This window comes from Bos indicus x Bos taurus, unplaced genomic scaffold (genome assembly GCF_003369695.1).
Source record: "Bos indicus x Bos taurus breed Angus x Brahman F1 hybrid unplaced genomic scaffold, Bos_hybrid_MaternalHap_v2.0 tig00011634_arrow_arrow_obj, whole genome shotgun sequence".
NCBI lineage: Eukaryota > Metazoa > Chordata > Mammalia > Artiodactyla > Bovidae > Bos > Bos indicus x Bos taurus.
The window spans coordinates 22639-40319 of record NW_020867866.1 but is presented as its reverse complement, the minus strand read 5'-3'; the positions used below and the strand labels follow the sequence as shown (position 1 = coordinate 40319).

The 17681-nt window shown below is 36.4% G+C and overlaps 1 long non-coding RNA gene across 1 annotated transcript in view; it reads left to right on the top strand.

The window, feature by feature from the left end:
* LOC113889240 overlaps positions 1 to 17455 on the top strand; it is a 30435-nt gene extending 12980 nt beyond the window's left edge. Inside the window, exons 2-3 of the long non-coding RNA XR_003510188.1 lie at positions 13476 to 13557; positions 17361 to 17455. This is a non-coding gene — a long non-coding RNA (uncharacterized LOC113889240). The remainder of the gene's footprint in view (positions 1 to 13475; positions 13558 to 17360) is intronic.
* Positions 17456 to 17681: the final 226 nt, after the last annotated feature.

Genomic DNA, 17681 nt, shown 5'->3' with positions numbered 1-17681 from the left:
GTATCTCTGATTTTCCTGAAGAGATCTCTAATCTTTCCCATTGTATTATTTTCCTCTACTTCTTTGCATTGTCCACTTAGGAAGGCTTTCTTATCTCTCCTTGCTATTCTTTGGAACTCTGCATTCAAATGGATATATCTTTCCTTTTCTCCTTTGCCTTTAGCTTTTCTTCTTTTCTCAGCTGTTTGTAAGGCCTCCTCAGGCAACCATTTTGCCATTTTGCATTTCTTTTCTTCAGGACGGTTTTGTTCACCTCCTCCTGTACAATGTTTCGAACCTTCATCCATAATTCTGCAGGCACTCTGTCTATCAGATCTGATCCCTTGAATCTGTTTGTCACTTTCTCTGTATCATCATAGGAATTTGATTTAAGTCATACCTGAATGGCCTAGTGATTTTTCTTACTTTCTTCAATTTAAGTTTTTGCTGTTTTTGCTTGTTTTGCTTTGTTTTGCTGTTTTGCTTCTTTTTGCTGACTCTATAGAGCTTCTTCATCTTCAGCTGCAAAGAATATAATCAGTCTGACTTTGGTATTGACCATCTGGTGATGTCCTTGTATAGGGTTGTCTTGTGTTATTGGAAGAGGGTGTTTGCTATGACCAGTGTGTTCTCTTCACAAAGTTATTTTAGCCTCTGCCCTGCTTCAGTTTGTACTCCAAGGCCAAACTTGCCTGTTACTCCAGGTATCTCTTGACTTTTGCATTCCAGACTCCTGTGATGAAAAGAACATGTATTTTGGTGTTAGTTCTAAAGATCTTGTAGGTCTTTAGAGAACTGTTCCACTTGAGCTTCTTTGGCATTAGATTACTGTGATACTAAATAGTTTGCCTTGGAAACAAACAGAGATGATTTTGTTGTTTTTGAGATTGCACCAAGTACTGCATTTTGGACTCTTGTAGACTATGAGGGCTACTCCAGTTCTTCTAAGTGACTCTTGCACACAGTAGTAGGTATAATTGTCATCTGAATTAAATTTGCCCATTCCAGTCCATTTTAGTCCACCGATTCCTAAAATGTTGATGTTCACTCTTGTCATCTCCTGTTTGATCACTTCCAATTTGCCTTGATTCATGGACCTACCATTCCAGGTTCCTATGCAGTATTGCTTTTTTTTTTTTTTTAATTTTTAAACTTTACAATATTGTATTGGTTTTGCCAAATATTGAAATGAATCCACCACAGGTATACATGTGTTCCCCATCCTGCATCAGACTTTACTTCCACCACCAGCCACATCCACAACTGGATGTTGTTTTTGTTTTGGCTCAGTCTGTTCGTTCCTTCTGAAATTTTTTCTCTGCTCTTCTGCAATAGCATATTGGGTACCTACTGACCTGGGGAGTTCATCTTTCAGTGTCAGATCTTTTTGCCTTTTCATACTGTTCATGGGGTTCTCGAGGCAAGAATACTGAGGTGTTTTTCTATTCCCTTCTCTAGTAGACCACATTTTGTCAGAACTCTCCACCATGATCCATATGTCTTGGGTGGCCCTACACAGCATAGCTCATAGTTTCATTGAATTAGACAAGGTTGTGATCCATGTGATCAGTTTGCTTATTTTTGTGTGATACAATTGCAAATGGTATTGTGTTCTTAATTTCTCTTTCTGGTAGTGTATAGAAATGTAACAGATTTCTGTGTATTAATTTTGTATCCTACAACATTACTGAATTTATATATCCTAGTAGTTTTCTGGTGAAGACTGTAGAATTTTCTATGTAGAGTATAATGTCATCTGCAATGAGTGACCATTTAACTTCTTCCTTTGCTGTTTGAGTCCCAGATGGGTATGTACAGTTTCTTGGTGAGCCCTGTCAACATACTCATCCCTGAAAAAGGAGGGTAGTGATCGATACTGCTTCCTTTCAAGTGGGTGGGTTGGAAGTTCACCTTCCCACTGTGCTCCAGTGACATCAGGAGATAAAGGAATCATAGTATCAATCACTTCTCCCTGCATCACCTTGTTTTGCCTCATTGATGTAAACAGTGGTTCAGCTCCTATTAGGATTCTCTGGTATGATTTGGTTGCTGACTAGCCCTGCTTCACCCACCTTGTTCAGTCTTGTTGCTGTCAAGTGGAAGGATTCTGCTTCCAAATTATCACCTTGCTGACTTGGGGTGCTAGGAGGGTGTGAGTGAAACCTAATGATAACTAGCCCCACCTTATACTACCTCATTCAAACTTGTTGCCACTGTACTCCAGGGCTGCCATATCTTGTTGGAGAAATTAAAATAACATCCTTATACTGGTAAGAGGATAGAAGATCAACTGCTGATTTAGACTCAATAGTACTACCCCATCAGGCTTGTATTGCTTCCCCCTGCCTCCACTGCTGTGGAGATGGGAATTCAGCATCCTGCTTAGTGCACTGATATAACCTGGCAGTGGAACAAAGTGCTACCTGCTTCTTCCAGGCAGGGGATGGGTGATTAGCAACCTGCTTGTGTCCTTAAATACCAGTGGCTATAGGATTTAAAGTGTACTCTCTGCATGGTGGGAGTGAGATGAGGTAGATGAGCAGCTCCCTAGTCAGCCCTCTTGAACGCCATGGAGTGGGAAGGAGGAGAGTATGGTTTTTTTCATTGATGTTTGGATAGAATAGGATGGATAATGCCACAGTTGGCTTTTAGCCCACCCTCTTCTCAGTCCTTTTGGAGAATAGCTTTTCTTGGATTTTTTGCTTTTGTCTTTATTTTTTACCTGTCCTAGTTGGTGATACTGGGTTGAAAACTTCTGCAGTGCTCTGTCTAGCATATATGGGACACAAAGGAAACTCAAGGAACTCACTACTGTGTCATTCCACAAGTCCTGAGATGCCTGGAAATTTCTTTCTTTCTTTCTACCTCAGAGTTTACTTTTGCTTGTTTATAATGTTATCTCCAGGGTTTTTGCTCTTGTTTTCAGTTATGAAAGACAGAAACTGGGAGAATAGGGCTGTTCCCTCTTGGCAGAATTGTAATTCCCCATCCCCAAATTTTAACATGTGTTTTCCTTCCATTCAGCTTGAATTATTTTCTAATTTCTACTTGTTTTCTTTAACTGTGGGTTATTTATAAATGTTTTATTTAGTTTATAAATATTAGAGATTTTTCTAGAATTCTTTCATTATTGATTTCTAATTTAATTCCATTGTGGTCAGACAGTATACGGAGAAGGCAATGGCACCCCACTCCAGTACTCTTGCCTGGAAAATCCCAGAGACAGAGGAGCCTGGTAGGCTGCAGTCCATGGGGTTGCAAAGAGTTGGACACGACTGAGTGACTTCACTTTCACTTTTCATTTCCACCCATTGGAGAAGGAAATGGCAAGCCACTCCAGTGTTCTTGCCTGGAGAATCCCAGGGATGGAGGAGCCTGGTGGGCTGCCGTCTATGGGGTCGCATAGAGTCGGACATGACTGAAATGACTTAGCAGCAGCAGACAGTATATTAACTGAATCCTTTTAAATTAACTGAAGCTTGTTTTATGGCCCTGTCTGTGACCTATCATAATAAATGTTAAATGAATGAGTATTTTGAAATGAATGAATATTTTGCTATTGTTGGTTGGATTTATCTGTAAATATTAATTAGGTAAAATAATTTTTATTTTATCACTTGTTTTCCTAAGTTGACCATCTCCATGCTTTATAATTTTTATTTACTTTTATATTAAAAATAGGTTTATATTTTAACATATGTTTTTAAGAGATGTTACTTTTCTTTTTAGAGAATACATTAATCATTTTAAATTTCACCTTTCAATATTTTCATATAGTAAATTTGACTTTTTTCTTTTAATATACAGTTCTATGAATTAAATACAAGTATACCTCATTTTATTTTGCTTTGAGATATTCATTTTTGTAAATTGAAGGTTTGTGCTAACTCCTGTCTTCAAGTCTATCAGCACCATTTTTCTAACAGCATTTGCTCACTTAGTGTCTCTGTGTCACTTTTTGTTAATTCTTGCAATGTTTCAAGTCATCCACCAGCAAAAAGGGTGTGACTCACTGAAGGCTCAGATGATGTTTAGCTCTTTGCAGAAATTAAGTATTTTTAATTAAGATATGTACATTGGTTTTTTAAAGACATAATGCTGTTACACACTTAATAGGCTGCAATATAGTATAAAAATAACTTTTATATGCACTGGGAAATCAGAAAATTTGTGTGACTTGCTTTACTGTGACTATTTTCCCCTATTAGTTTTATAGTTTTAGCTTTTTAATTTAAGCTGTGATTCATTTTGAGCTAGGTTTTGTATATGGTATAAGGATGGGATCTACATCACTTTATATGTGGATGTTCAGTTGTTGTAGTAATATTTCCTAAAAAGAAGTCTATCTCCATTAAATTGTCTTGATATCCTTGTTGAAAATCAGTTGACTAAATACATGAGGATTTATTTCTAGATTCTCAATTCTGTTCCAGTTACCTATATGTCTACTCTATTTCAGCACCTCATTGGTTTTGATTTCTGTAGCTTTCTATGTATTTTGAAGTTTGAGTCTTCCAACATTATTCTTATTTTTTAAGGTTTGTTTTTTTTTTAATATACTGGGTCTCTTAAATATCCATATGGATTTTTGTCTATTGTCTATTTCTGCAAAAATCATTGTCTTATCTATTTCTGCAAAAAAAAAAAAAAAATGCAGCTGGGATTTGGATAGGGATTTCTTTGATTCTGTATTTGCAGAGTATTACCACCTTAACAATATTAAGTCTTTTGATCTATGGGCATTAGATGTCTTTCCACTTGTTAGGTCTTTAATTTTTTTCATTAATGTTTATAGTTTTTGGAATACATATTTTGTACTTCTTTTGTTCTATTTATTGCAGATTCTTTTATTACTTTACTACTGTAAATATAATTTTTTTCTTAATTTTTGGATAGTGCTTTGTTAGTGTATAGAGTGGAGAAGGAAATGGCAACCCACTCCAGTGTTCTTGCCTGGAGAATCCCAGGGACGGGGGAGTCTGGTGGGCTGCAGTCCATGGGGTCGCTAAGAGTCGGACATGACTGAAGCGACTTAGCAGCAGCAGCAGCAGTATATAGAGAAAGTTGATTTTTGTACGTTGATTTTGTTACCTGCAGCCTTAATGTTACCTCTTTTATTAGTTGTAATGATTTTTCAGTGTATTTCTTAGGATTGTGTGCAGACATACCTTGGAGATATTGTGGTTCCAGACCATTGCAATAAAGCAAATACCACAATAAAGCATCACATGAAGTTTTTGGTTTCCTAGTGGATATAAAGTTATGTTTACACTCTGCTGTTGCCTATTAAGTATGCAATAGTATTATGTCTGAAAAAATAATGTACGTGCTTTAATTGAAAAATACTTTATTGCTTAAAATGCTAAGCATCATCTCATAATGCAGGGTTGCCATAAACCTTACATTTGTAAAAAAGCTCAGTGTCTGAGAAGTGCTAAAAAAGTAAAGCACAGTAAAATAAGATATACCTGTATGTACAAGATCATGTTATCTACAAATAGTTTTAGTTCTTCTTTTCTAATCTGGGTATCCTTTATTTCTCTTGTTCAGTTGCCCTGGATAAAACCTCTGGTACATATTTGTCTCATTCCTTGTCTTAGAAGGAAATTATTCATTGTTTCAGTAGTATGACATTAGCAGTAGGTTTTTTGTACATGCCCTTTATCAGATTGAAGAAATTTCTTTCTATTGTTAATTTATTGAGAGTTTTTACCATGAAGGTGTACAAACTTCTTTCAAATAACTTTTCTTCACTTCTTGAGATGACCAAGTAATTTTTGTCTTTTAGTCTGTTGATAATAAATGTATTACATTATTGTTGTTATTATTATATTATTATTAATTGATTTTTTGTTGTTAAACCAGTGTTGCATTCCTGGAGTAAATCTTACCAGATCATAAGAAATGACCCTTTATAGATGTTGCTGGATTCATTTTGATTATTTTTTGCTGAGTATTTTAATGTCTGTATTAGTAAATTATTAGTCCTTAGTTTTCTTTCTTTGTAACATCTTTGAATCAGGTATCAGGGTGAAAGTGAAGTTGTTCAGTCATGTCTGACTCTTTGTGACCACATGGACTGTAGCCTACCAGGCTCCTCCATCCATAGGATTTTCCAGGCAAGAGTACTGGAGTGGGGTGCCATTTTTTCCCCCTGGGATCTTTCCAACCCAGGGATTGAACCCGGGTCTCCTGCATTGTAGGCAGACGCTATACCGTCTGAGCCACTACTGGCCTAATAGCATCTTATGGGAAGTGTTTTCTCTTTTGATTTTTAAGAGAGTTAATGAAGAATAGGTAGTAATCTTAACTTTTTGGTATATTTCACCAATGATGCCATCTGAGCTTTTCATCCTGGATAGTTAATTACTAAATCAGTTGCTTTAAAGGACTATTCAGATTTTAAAATTTCTTTTCTAATCAGTTTAGGTAATTTATGTATTTCTAGGAGTTTGTTCATTTCTTCTATATTATCTAATTTGTTGACATATAAATTGTTTATAATATCCTCTATAATCTTTATTTTTATAAGATGTGTTGTCACATTTTTAGTTCCTAATTACTTGTGTATTCTCTTTATTTAAGGTTGATGTAGCTAAATGAATTTTGCTGATTTTTTTTTTTAAAGAACCAACTTTGCTTTCATTGATTTTGTTTATTGTTTTATTTTCCATTTTATTTATATCAGCTCATCTTTTTAATTTCCTTTTTCCTGATTGCTTGGGTTTAGTTTTCTCTGCTTTTATTGTTTCTCATTAATTTTAGGTTACTGAATTTTAGGTTACTGAACTGAGATTTTTTTTTGTGTGTGTAGATGCTTTAGCTCTTAATTTGTATCTGAGAACTGCTTTATCTGTATTCCCTAAGGTTTATTATGTTGTGTTTTAATTTTAAAAAATATTGAAATATAGGTGTTTTACAATGTTGTGTTAGTTTCTGCTGTACAGCAAAGTGAATCAGCTATTTGTATACATATATCTCCTCTCTCTTGTTTAGTGTCATATGTATATGTTTTTTATCTGTTTTTCTTTCTGTAGTTAATTTCTAGGTTTTTCTTTTTTTTTTAAGAAAAAATTCTTGGTGTATTTTTATCCTTTTAAATTTGTTTAGACATGTTTTGTGACATAGCATGCAGTATGTCCTGAAGAATGTTTTATATGCACTTAAAGGATGTATAGTCTGCTGTTAGGGGATGTAAGTCCTCTGGATGCCTATTAAGTTCAGTTGGTCTAATGTGTCACTTAAGACTACTATGTCTTTAGTATTTTTTTTTTCTGGATACTCTGTTTATCGATATAAGGGGCTGTTCAAATCCTCTACTATTATTGTATTATTATCAGTTTCTTCCTTTGCATCTGTCAATATTTGCTTCATATACTTATGTGCCATTATGTTAGCTGTATGTTAATGAATGTTATATCCTCTTGTATTGATCCTTCTATCATCATGTATTTGCTGAGTTGTGTTGAACACTTTGCAACCCCGTGAACTGTAGCCTGCCAGGCTCCTCTGTCCATGGGATTCTCCAGGCAAGAATACTGGACTGGGTTGCTGTTTCTTCCTCCAGGATTAACCTAATATATCATGATAAATATTGCTCTTTAAAGAGCAAATTATTTTCCTACTTACAGTTTTTTGCTAAAGATCTACTATAAAAATAATTTATTCTCTCTATATTTTCCTGCTACAGTAATGCTAAGACATATCTATAGTCTCCTCAAACCTCAGGTGTTAAGAGCATATTATTCTGTTTGAGTTGGAACACTGCTTCATATAGTCAACATGTTTTTTTAAGGCACTCTAAGAACTCTCAAGGACAGTAAAAGAAAAACATTACTGTTGCCTACAGATCTTTCAGGTATTTTTCCCCTCAAATTTTAAATTAAACGTTGTGATAACTGGTTTCTCTTTGTTTTCCATGATACAGTCTTTAAGTTATTTTTCTTTTACTTTGAGCCACTCCTTCATTTTCAACTTGCTGAGCAGGCAGGCTTTTCGTTTCCACAGAAAAAAATTCCTACGGCTGCGGGTAGGCGTCCTTATTCCACCAGTCTTTTGTTGTGCTGTTGGACCCAGTGACTTAGGTGGAAAAGTACAAGGTATTCTTCCATGGTGGATGTGATGTGGTAATAAGAAACTGGGATCTAACAGGATCCTGGATCTAACAGTTCCCTGGATCTAACAGGACCCAGGGAACTGAGAAGCTGGAAGGCACACCAGTAAGGCTGAAGTGTGTTTTATGCAAATTGTATGCTGTTCTAGTAACTTTTCCATCAGAGGTTTTGTAGATCAAGAGTGAAGAATCTTCTGCTGCGTGAGACAACAAGTAGGAATCCTCCTGCAACTACTTGATTTTCTTAGAATTATATAATGCCTTTCTTTTTCCTTTGTGGTAGACCTTGTCTGATATGAGTATTGCTACCCCAACTTTCTTGTTGTTTTCATTTGTATGAAACGTTTTTTACCTATTCCCTCACTTTCAGTCTGTGTGTGCGTTTAGCTCTGAAATGAGTCTCTTATAGGCAGGATATAGATGCGTCCTTTTTTTTTTTTTTTTAAGAATACAGTCAGCTACCTTATCTTTTGACTTGAGTATTTAATCCATTAACATATAAAGTGATTATTGATTGGCATGTATTTATTGACATTTTGCTTCTTGTTTTTTGTTTTATGATTCTGCTCTGTTCTTGCCTTGTGGTTCAGTGATTTTTTTTTTTAGTGTCATACTTGTGTTCCTTTCTCTCTTGTTTCTGTGAATCTATGGTATGTTTTTGATTTGTAGTTAACATGGGATTTATATATGTTGATCTATATGTCACTTTGTTACAAAGTGGTAGTCATTTGAGCTTAAACACATTCTAAATGATCTACATATTTTACTTCCTTCCCGCATGTTGTTTTTGATGACATATTTTACACCTTCATATTTATCCCTTAATTGTTTCTTGTAATTGATTTTACAATTTTTGTCTTTTAATCTTCACATTATCTTTTTTAAGTGGTTGATCCATAGTCTTCACTATATATTTGCCTTTATTAGTACGATTTTTCCTTTCCTATGAATTCTTACTTCTTATTGTAGCCATTTCTTTTCCACGTAGGGAAGACTCTTTAGCATTTCTTTTAGGGTCAATTTAGTATTGAACTCTTAGTCTTTGCTTGTCAGAGAAAGTGTTTTTATCTCTCTTCCATTTCTAAATGATAATCTTGTGGAATAGAGTATCCCAGGTTGTAGGCTTTCCCCTTTCAACTCTTTAAATATGTCATGCCACTCCCATCTGGTCTGCAAAATCTGTAGAAAAATCAGCTGATAGCCTTATGGTGTTCCCTTGTATGTGACTTTTTGTTTTTTATTTGCTGCCTTTGCAATTATCTCTTTATTTGTAAGTTTTTCCATTTTAGTTATGATATCTCTTGGTGCAGGTCTCTTTGGTTCATTCTGTTTGAGGTCCTCTGTGCCTCCTGTGTCTGGATGTCTGTTTCCTTCTTCAGGCTCTAGAAATTTTTAGCCACAATTTCATCAAACACATTTTAAACTCCTTTCTCTATCTTTACTTCTTGGACCCCTATAATGTGAATGTTAATATGAATGCTTGATGTTGGCTCAGTGATCCCTTAAACTATCCTTACCTCTAAAAATTTTTCTTTTTCCTGTTATGACTGGGTGATTTCCATTATTCTGTCTCACAGATTGCACGTGCATTTTTCTTTGTCACCTAGTCTGTTAATTCCCTCAGTCTGTTTTTCATTCCAGTTGTTATACTCTTTTTTTTTAAAATATAAATTTATTTATTTTAATTGGAGGCTAATTACTTTACAATATTGTATTGGTTTCTTTTTCTCTGGTTCTTTTTTATATTTTCTAGTTCCTTGTTTAAATTCTCACTGTATTCATCTATTCTTTTCTCAAGTTCAGGTCAGTTCAGTTCAGTCACTCAGTTGTATCCGACTCTGTGACCCCATGGACTGCCACACCCCAGGCTTCCCTGTCCACCACCATCTCCCAGAGCTTGCCCAAACTCATATCCATCCAGTCGGTGATGCCATCCAACTATCTCATGCTCTGCCATCCCTTTCTCTTCCTGCCTTCAATCTTTCCCAGCATCAGGGTCTTTTCCAATGAGTCAGTTCTTCACATTGGGTAGCCAAAGTATTAGAGCTTCAGCTTCAGCATTAGTCCTTCCAATGAATATTCAGGACTGATTTCCTTTAGGATTGACTGGTTTGATCTCCTTACAGTCCAAGGGACTCTCAAGAATCTTCTCTAACACCACGGTTCAAAAAGCATCAATTCAAAAAAAAAAAAAAAAAAAAAAAGCATCAATTCTTTGGCGCTCATTTTTCTTTATAGTCCAACTCTCACATCCATACATGACTACTGAAAAAAACATAGCTTTGAATAGATGGACCTTTGTTGGCAAAATAATGTCTCTGCTTTTTAATATACTGTCTAGGTTGGTCATAGCTTTTCTTCCAAGGAGCAAGCATCTTTAAATTTCATGGCTGCACTCAACATCTGCAGTGATTTTGGAGCCCAAGAAAATAAAGTCTCTCACTGTTTCCATTGTTACCCCATCTATTTGCCATGAAGTGGTGGGACCAGATGCCATGATCTTGGGTTTTTGAATGTTGAGTTTTAAGCCAGCTTTTTCAATCTCCTCTTTTACTTTCATCAAGAGGCTCTTTAGTTCCTCTTTGCTTTCTGCCATAAGGGTGGTGTCATCTGCATGCATATCTGAGGTTATTGATATTTCTCCCAGCAATCTTAATTCCGCCTTGTGCTTCATGCAGCCCAGCATTTCGCATGATGTACTCTGCATATAGGTTAAATAGGCAGGGTGACAGCCTTGAAGTACTCCTTTCCCAATGTGGAACCAGTTTGTTCCATGTCCGGTTCTAACTGTTGTTTCTTGACTTGCATACAGATTTCTCAGGAGGCAGGTAAAGCCGTCCGGTATTCCCATCTCTTGAAAAAATTTCCACAGTTTGTTGTGATCTACCTGCCTTTGGAGAAGGCAATGGCACCCTACTCCAGTGTTCTTGCCTGAAGAATCCCAGGGATGGGGGAGCCTGGTGGGCTGCCATCTATGGGGTCGTTAAGAGTCGGACACGACTGAGCGACTTCACTTTCACTTTTCACTTCCATGCATTGGAGAAGGAAATGGCAACCCACTCCAGTGTTCTTGCCTGGGGAATCCCAGGGACAGGGGAGCCTGGTGGGCTGCCATCTATGGGGTCGCACAGAGTCGGACACGACTGAAGTGACTTAGCACACAGTCAAAGGCTTTGGCGCAGTCAATTAAAGCAGATGTTTTTCTGGAATTCTCTTGTTTTTTCTATGATCCAACAGAATTTGCAATTTAATCTCTGGTTCCTCTGCCTTGAACATCCAGCTTCAACATCTGGAAGTTCTCTAGTCTTTCCCATTCTATTGTTTTCCTCTGTTTCCTTGCACTGATCACTTAGGATGACTTTCTTATCTCTCCTTGCTATTGTTTGGAACTCTGCAGGTTTTTAAAGCCATTCAGGAGACTCATCTTCCTGATTCCAGCACAATGGCTGGGGTGTCCAAACCCCTCATTCCTTAGGGAGAACTTCCCAATCTGTGATATCCCCTTCTTTTTCTGTGCTTCCTGCTAGGCACTGGTCCTGATCACTTTGCCTTCCTCACTACCTGACTCTATGTGGATCTTTCTTTACACCCTTGGTTGTAAAAGAACCTTTCTGCCAGTCTCTAGTTTATTTTTAGCAAGCCTCACATGTAGATCTATTTTTGATGTATTCAACAGGAGGAGGTGAGCTCAATGTCTTCTACTCCACCATTTTGATCTCTCTCCATTTCTTTTATTTAACATATTTTGTTTTCCTGATTTTGTTCAGTTGTCTCTATGTGTTTTCTTGCATTTCATACAGTTTAAGATGATTATTTTACATTCTTTGTCAGGCAGGTCATAAATCTCCATTTCTTTGGAACCGGTTACTAGAGTTCTATTACTTTCCTTTGGTGGTGTCACATTTGCATAACTCTCTGTTGTCTTTGTAGCCTTACATCGGTGTCTGTGCATTTGTGGAAGTAAACACCTCTTCCAGTTTTTACAAACTGGTTTCATGAGATAAAAACCTCCTGTCTGTTTCCTGAGCTGATAGGATTATATCCATAATTGCTGTTGTGAAGCATGCATGGGAGGCAGTTTTTGCTGGGTCTACAGTGGCATCTATGACTTGTGGGCTTGTTACTGGGTCTTGGGATGGTATGGATGGATCCCTTCTGGTCCCTGGGTGGATGTGACTGCCTGTAGTACCTTGTTCAGTAGGGTAGGACTGGGACAAGAGTCCGCTTTAGGGTCCATGCGTGGGTCCTCAGCCAACAGGTCCTTGTGCTAGGAGTGTTTATGGTGTTTTGGGCCCTCTCAGAATTTCTGAGAGTATAGACAGGAGTATATACCCAACGTTCTGTTGGGTATATTTGGTAGCAGGACTGTTCACAGACTGCTGTTGGGAGGGATTGGGATTCGGTGTAGGGCCCTTTCAGATCTCCAAGTAGGAGTGTTTCCTACTGGGACACTGGTCATTCAGGATTGTTGTAGACTGTCAGACTATGGATTATGAGGAAGCTGGAGTCATATATAGGGCTTTTTCAGAAACTCCAAGGGGCAGAGACAGGAGTATCTCCTGTCTAGTCTTTGTGTCAGCAGAAATTCTAGCATACTGTGGCAGTGAGGGGGCTTGAGCTGAGTATAAATCCTTTTTAGGATCTTAGAGGGCCCAGACAAGCATGTTTCCTAAGGGGTTCCTATGCCAGTAAGATTGTTCCTAAACTGTGGCTGAGACCTGCTGGAGGTCTGTTAGGGGGCCGTTTCAGAATCAACAGTCTGATGAACTATACGTTACTTCCAGGGGCTCTCCTCCAAAGGTGGAGTGAGCTGGAGCTGGTTCAAAGGCCACTTCCTGGTCTACAGCCAGGAACAAGTTCTTGATTATGCCTGTTAACCTGATACATGGATGAATGTGACTCCTCTGGATCTCTTGACATATGGGATATGCTGGTGACAGACCCAGAGCCAAATGGGATTGTAGCTAAATTCTCAGGGGAACAGAGCTATTTCTGTTTCTATAGCTGAGACCACAGTCAGTGAGTCAGCTGCCTAGAGGCAGTTCTGTCTCCTCAGTGGAGAAAATGGACTGCACCTTCATAACCTCCAACCTGGATCCTGGAGCTCCTGAGAATGCACTTTGGTCTGTGCATGCAGAGGCAAAATTATTGTTGTTGAGGGGGTTGATGTGTGAGGGACATTTTATTCAGTCATTTTGCTGACAAACAATGCTGTATAATATAATTTCCATTAACTAAGACCATGATTTTTCAACCCTTTATTTACAAAAATAAAGGTAAATAATAAGCCAAATGTTGGTTGCTAAGTAGGTTAGTTTTTTTCTTTATACCTGAATATTGATACTAATTAAAATGTTAGAATCCTTGACTTTTATTATTTTAGACTTGGAAGACCTGGTGTTGATTGTTATTGTCAACATGAAAGTGGTGCGGCTGTCCTGCAACTCCAATTCTTGATCAATGAGGTAAGGATCTTCTTGAATATTTATGTCACACACATTGTGTAATTGTTTTCATAGTATTTTTCTACATGCTTAAAGATATATACATATGAAATATTATTCATGGTGACATTTTTCGTTAAAGACTGCACTCCTGTATTTGTTAATTTATTAAATTTTAAAGGAAAAAATTTGTATTACCAGAAGATCCTGTTATTGTGATTGTGTAGCATAATTTATAGATTAATTGTTTAAGCAATTTTAAAAAAATTACTAAAATCCTTTGATTGCCATACTGACCATTAAACTTTCCCTCTACACTCTCCTTTCACCAGGTTGTTTAATCATCTAGTGTTAATTTTCATGTTTTATCTTTATCTTCCATTAAATAATCTTTTCAGTTTTATAATTTGAATGCGTTTGTCTGTATTTTTATAATCATTTGTTGGTGTATGAGGGCATAGCTATTTTGACATTGGCTGCCTGCTGCTGCTAAGTCACTTTAGTCGTTTCCGACTCTGTGTGACCCCATAGATGGCAGCCCACCAAGCTGCCTACCCTATTCCTATTTTTATAGACCTATGGTGATGAGGAACTCCCTAAAGACAAAGTTTATAAAGCTCAGAAAGTGTAGTTGAAGGCTGCTTAAGGCCTTCTTGACTCATATTTTTACAATGGATCCTTTAATATTCTAGAACTCTTTTATGTTAAGTGAGTCAGTCAATACAAAAATGTTCTAAGAGTTTATGCCTTACCAAATTTGAGCACTTAGCAGATTGGGCTCAGTATGTTGAGAGAAAAATATGAGATATCATTGGTGGTTTTCTTATGGCATGAATGATGATCTTTTATTTGACAACTCTGTGTATTTGCATATATATATCTTTCTAAGAATTTTTACTCATAAACATGGGTAAAATATTTCATATAGCTTTGTATCAGTGATACCTGAGATATGAAAAATTTATGATACTGAGACATGTCCACGTTTTACTTTTCTTGACTCAAAAATCTTTCTCAGAAGGCTGTGAGATTCTCCTTATTGACAGATCTAGCATATTTCATATGGTAGGCATATTTGCTATGGGGTACCAAAATGAGAGAGGGAAATAAAGAGCAGGGAAAATATTTTTTTTAATATTTTATTGTAATAGCTAGTCATTAGTATCTAGAATGGCAGCCTTTTTGAAATCTCAGTGTTACACTGTAGCTCCCAGAGCAAAATGTGGGAGATGGTGAAGGACAGGGAAGCCTGGTGTACAGCAGTCCATGGGCTTGCAAAGAGTCAGACATGACTGAGTGACTGAACAGCAACAACTTTATAGCTCCTAGTTGAAAGATCTCAGTCCTTTGCCTTCTGTATAGATGTTTACTGGTAAGCATAAATTGTTTCCAGGTGATTTTCTCTGTGTCCTGTCCTCTGAGAATTGTCTTCAAGGCCTTAAATTTGTCTCTGTGCTGTTACATACGGAGAAGGCAATGGCACCCCCACTCCAGTACTTTTGCCTGGAAAATCCCATGGACGGAGGAGCCTGGTAGGCTGCAGTCTATGGGGTTGCTAGGAATCAGACATGACTGAGCGACTTCACTTTCATTTTTCACTTTCATGCACTGGAGAAGGAAATGGCAACCCACTCCAGTGTTCTTGCCTGGAGAATCCCAGGGACGGGGAAGCCTGGTGGGCTGCCGTCTATGGGGTCGCACAGAGTCGGACACGACTGAAGCGGCTTAGCAGCACCAGCAGCTGTTACATAACTAAGAATAAATAAAGACAAGCCTTCAAAACTGACAAGCCTGCCAGTGTTTATGTTGTCTGTCCTGAACTACTCACCTTGATCTGCCTTTAAATTCAATTTCGGGACCTTTTCCCAAACTTCCCAGCCTCTGACCTCATGACACATGTTTTTATTCAATTTTTAATCTTCACAGGTCTTCATTAGCAGTGTTTCTTATAGATTTGTTTTTGTAAATGAGTCCTAGACACCCTGCTGATGGGTGTTATGTCTCTGCTGGCACTATTACATTCAGAGGTTCTGTTTACTTCCCTTAAATGCTGTTATCTCCTAGTTTTATCATAGTATTATTAATACTGACTTCCTTCCTATATCAGCTATTACCCTAAGATATTATTAAACATCTGGATTATTTTACTTTCATTGCCTTTGGCATAGTATATATGTTTTGTATAGCATGAACTACATTTTATTAATTTCATATATTGTGAAATGATGTTATGTTTTATTCATTTTGTATATCATGGTCTATTGTCACCCTGTCCCAAATGAGTTTCTACCTTCCTGAGAAATGAAGTCACTGTTCTATAACTCAGAAAAATTGTAGCTCATCAAGTACTTCTAAGAAATCCTAATAATTTTCTAGTTTGAATATGTAAAGTATTTGAGAACAGCTTACAAATAAAGCAAGCATACAAAAACAAAAATCCTCAAGGTGTGTGTAGGATTCATTTTATTGCATGGAGTGTAATTACCTGTGAGATCATGTCAAAATATATGTATCAATGTATACCTGTTTGAATATATGTAATTTACATATTTATATGCAAATATGCAAATTACATACATTTTAAAACATTTTAATGGTTATACTCTGTTATGGTTGTTGTTTTAGAAGCTATTTTTCTCTGAGACTAAAATCATAGTTATGTATTGAATAGTGTCAAGAGAACCATTACAAGACACACGAGCATCTGTTTTGTCTTAGGAATTGTTATGGAAGTGTCATTTAGATTCCTATATTCATTAATTCCTAAAGAAGAAATAAATTCTAGGAATTTCAGTATAGCTCTTTCTAGCATTTACATGGGCTAATCATTTTGATATCTGTGGTTGAGTTAATTAACTATGAAAGGTTACTTGTAACACAGTACTTTGAAAAATATAAGAATTTTAGATATCTCAGGACTACCATAATGGTGCAAGATCAGTTTTATAGAACACACTCAGTACTCTAGAGTAGCTTCAGGCTCTGACATAGGGCAAGCATTGACATTTTTTGCTGGGAAATTCATGATGGCAAAAGTTCTGACATAGTTTTAAGATGATCTTAGTTAACTCTGAAGTAAGTAGTTTAAATATATGTATAAGAAGTCATACATGGCAGCTAGTTCTGCCCATGTTGTGTCTGCCATACTAATAGGTAGAACCCATCCTATTTTAAATATTTGAAGTAGGATTCATTTGTATTTGAAGGCTTTGTATAAAAAGGCTCTTATTATTTTTGCAGTTATACTGAATTCTAGTTGGAAAAATGTTTATTTTTACTACAGATGTTTTCTTTTGTCACAGATGAATCTTCTTGAACTATGAATACAAATTAAGTTATATCAAGTATACTTTTTAGGAAGAATATGTACATCTCAACTGTATAGAAAATTTTTAGAAATGGTGAATTTTTATGTGATTAGATTGCAGTTTTAAAACTGAATTGGATATTTGCTTCTCTGTAGAGCTACATGATATATATGTAAATAGTAGAAACAAAAAGGAATAGTTTTTCACAAAGAAAATATAATCTTTAATAGTTACAATGATGCTTATAATAATAATAATCCCTCTATTGATAAATGCATATTCCTTGAGCTAATCATTCTCACCAATCCGTATATGGTAGTTTACCTGCTTCTTCTACTCTTAGCATTTTTAGGCTTCCTGACTGAAATATGTTCATTGTCTTTCCTTGTATTTCTACATTATATAAATACAAATAACTTAAAGGGCACTGAAAAATTCAGTACATTAGTTTAGGTTTTATTTCACAAAAAAACATAAATTAAGTAAATCACTCATTTTGTCTTCATTTTGTTCCAGGGTGCTTTGGTCAGTGCAAGTTCAGACGATACACTTCATTTGTGGAACCTTAGACAAAAAAGGCCAGCTATTCTTCATTCTCTCAAATTTAACAGAGAACGGTAAGAATGTAAGAGTTACACAATTTCTTAATGTATAAGAAAATGATTTGCTGAACAGGTTTCAGGTTAATTTTTGAAAAAAAAATTTAAAATAATTTTAATAGCTCTAAATAATATTTATGCTTGCTTTTATAATAGTTTATTTACATAGAAAATTCACTGATATAGGTTCAATCATCTTCTAGTGGAGAACTCCTAGCATTCTTCTCTTTGTAAACCA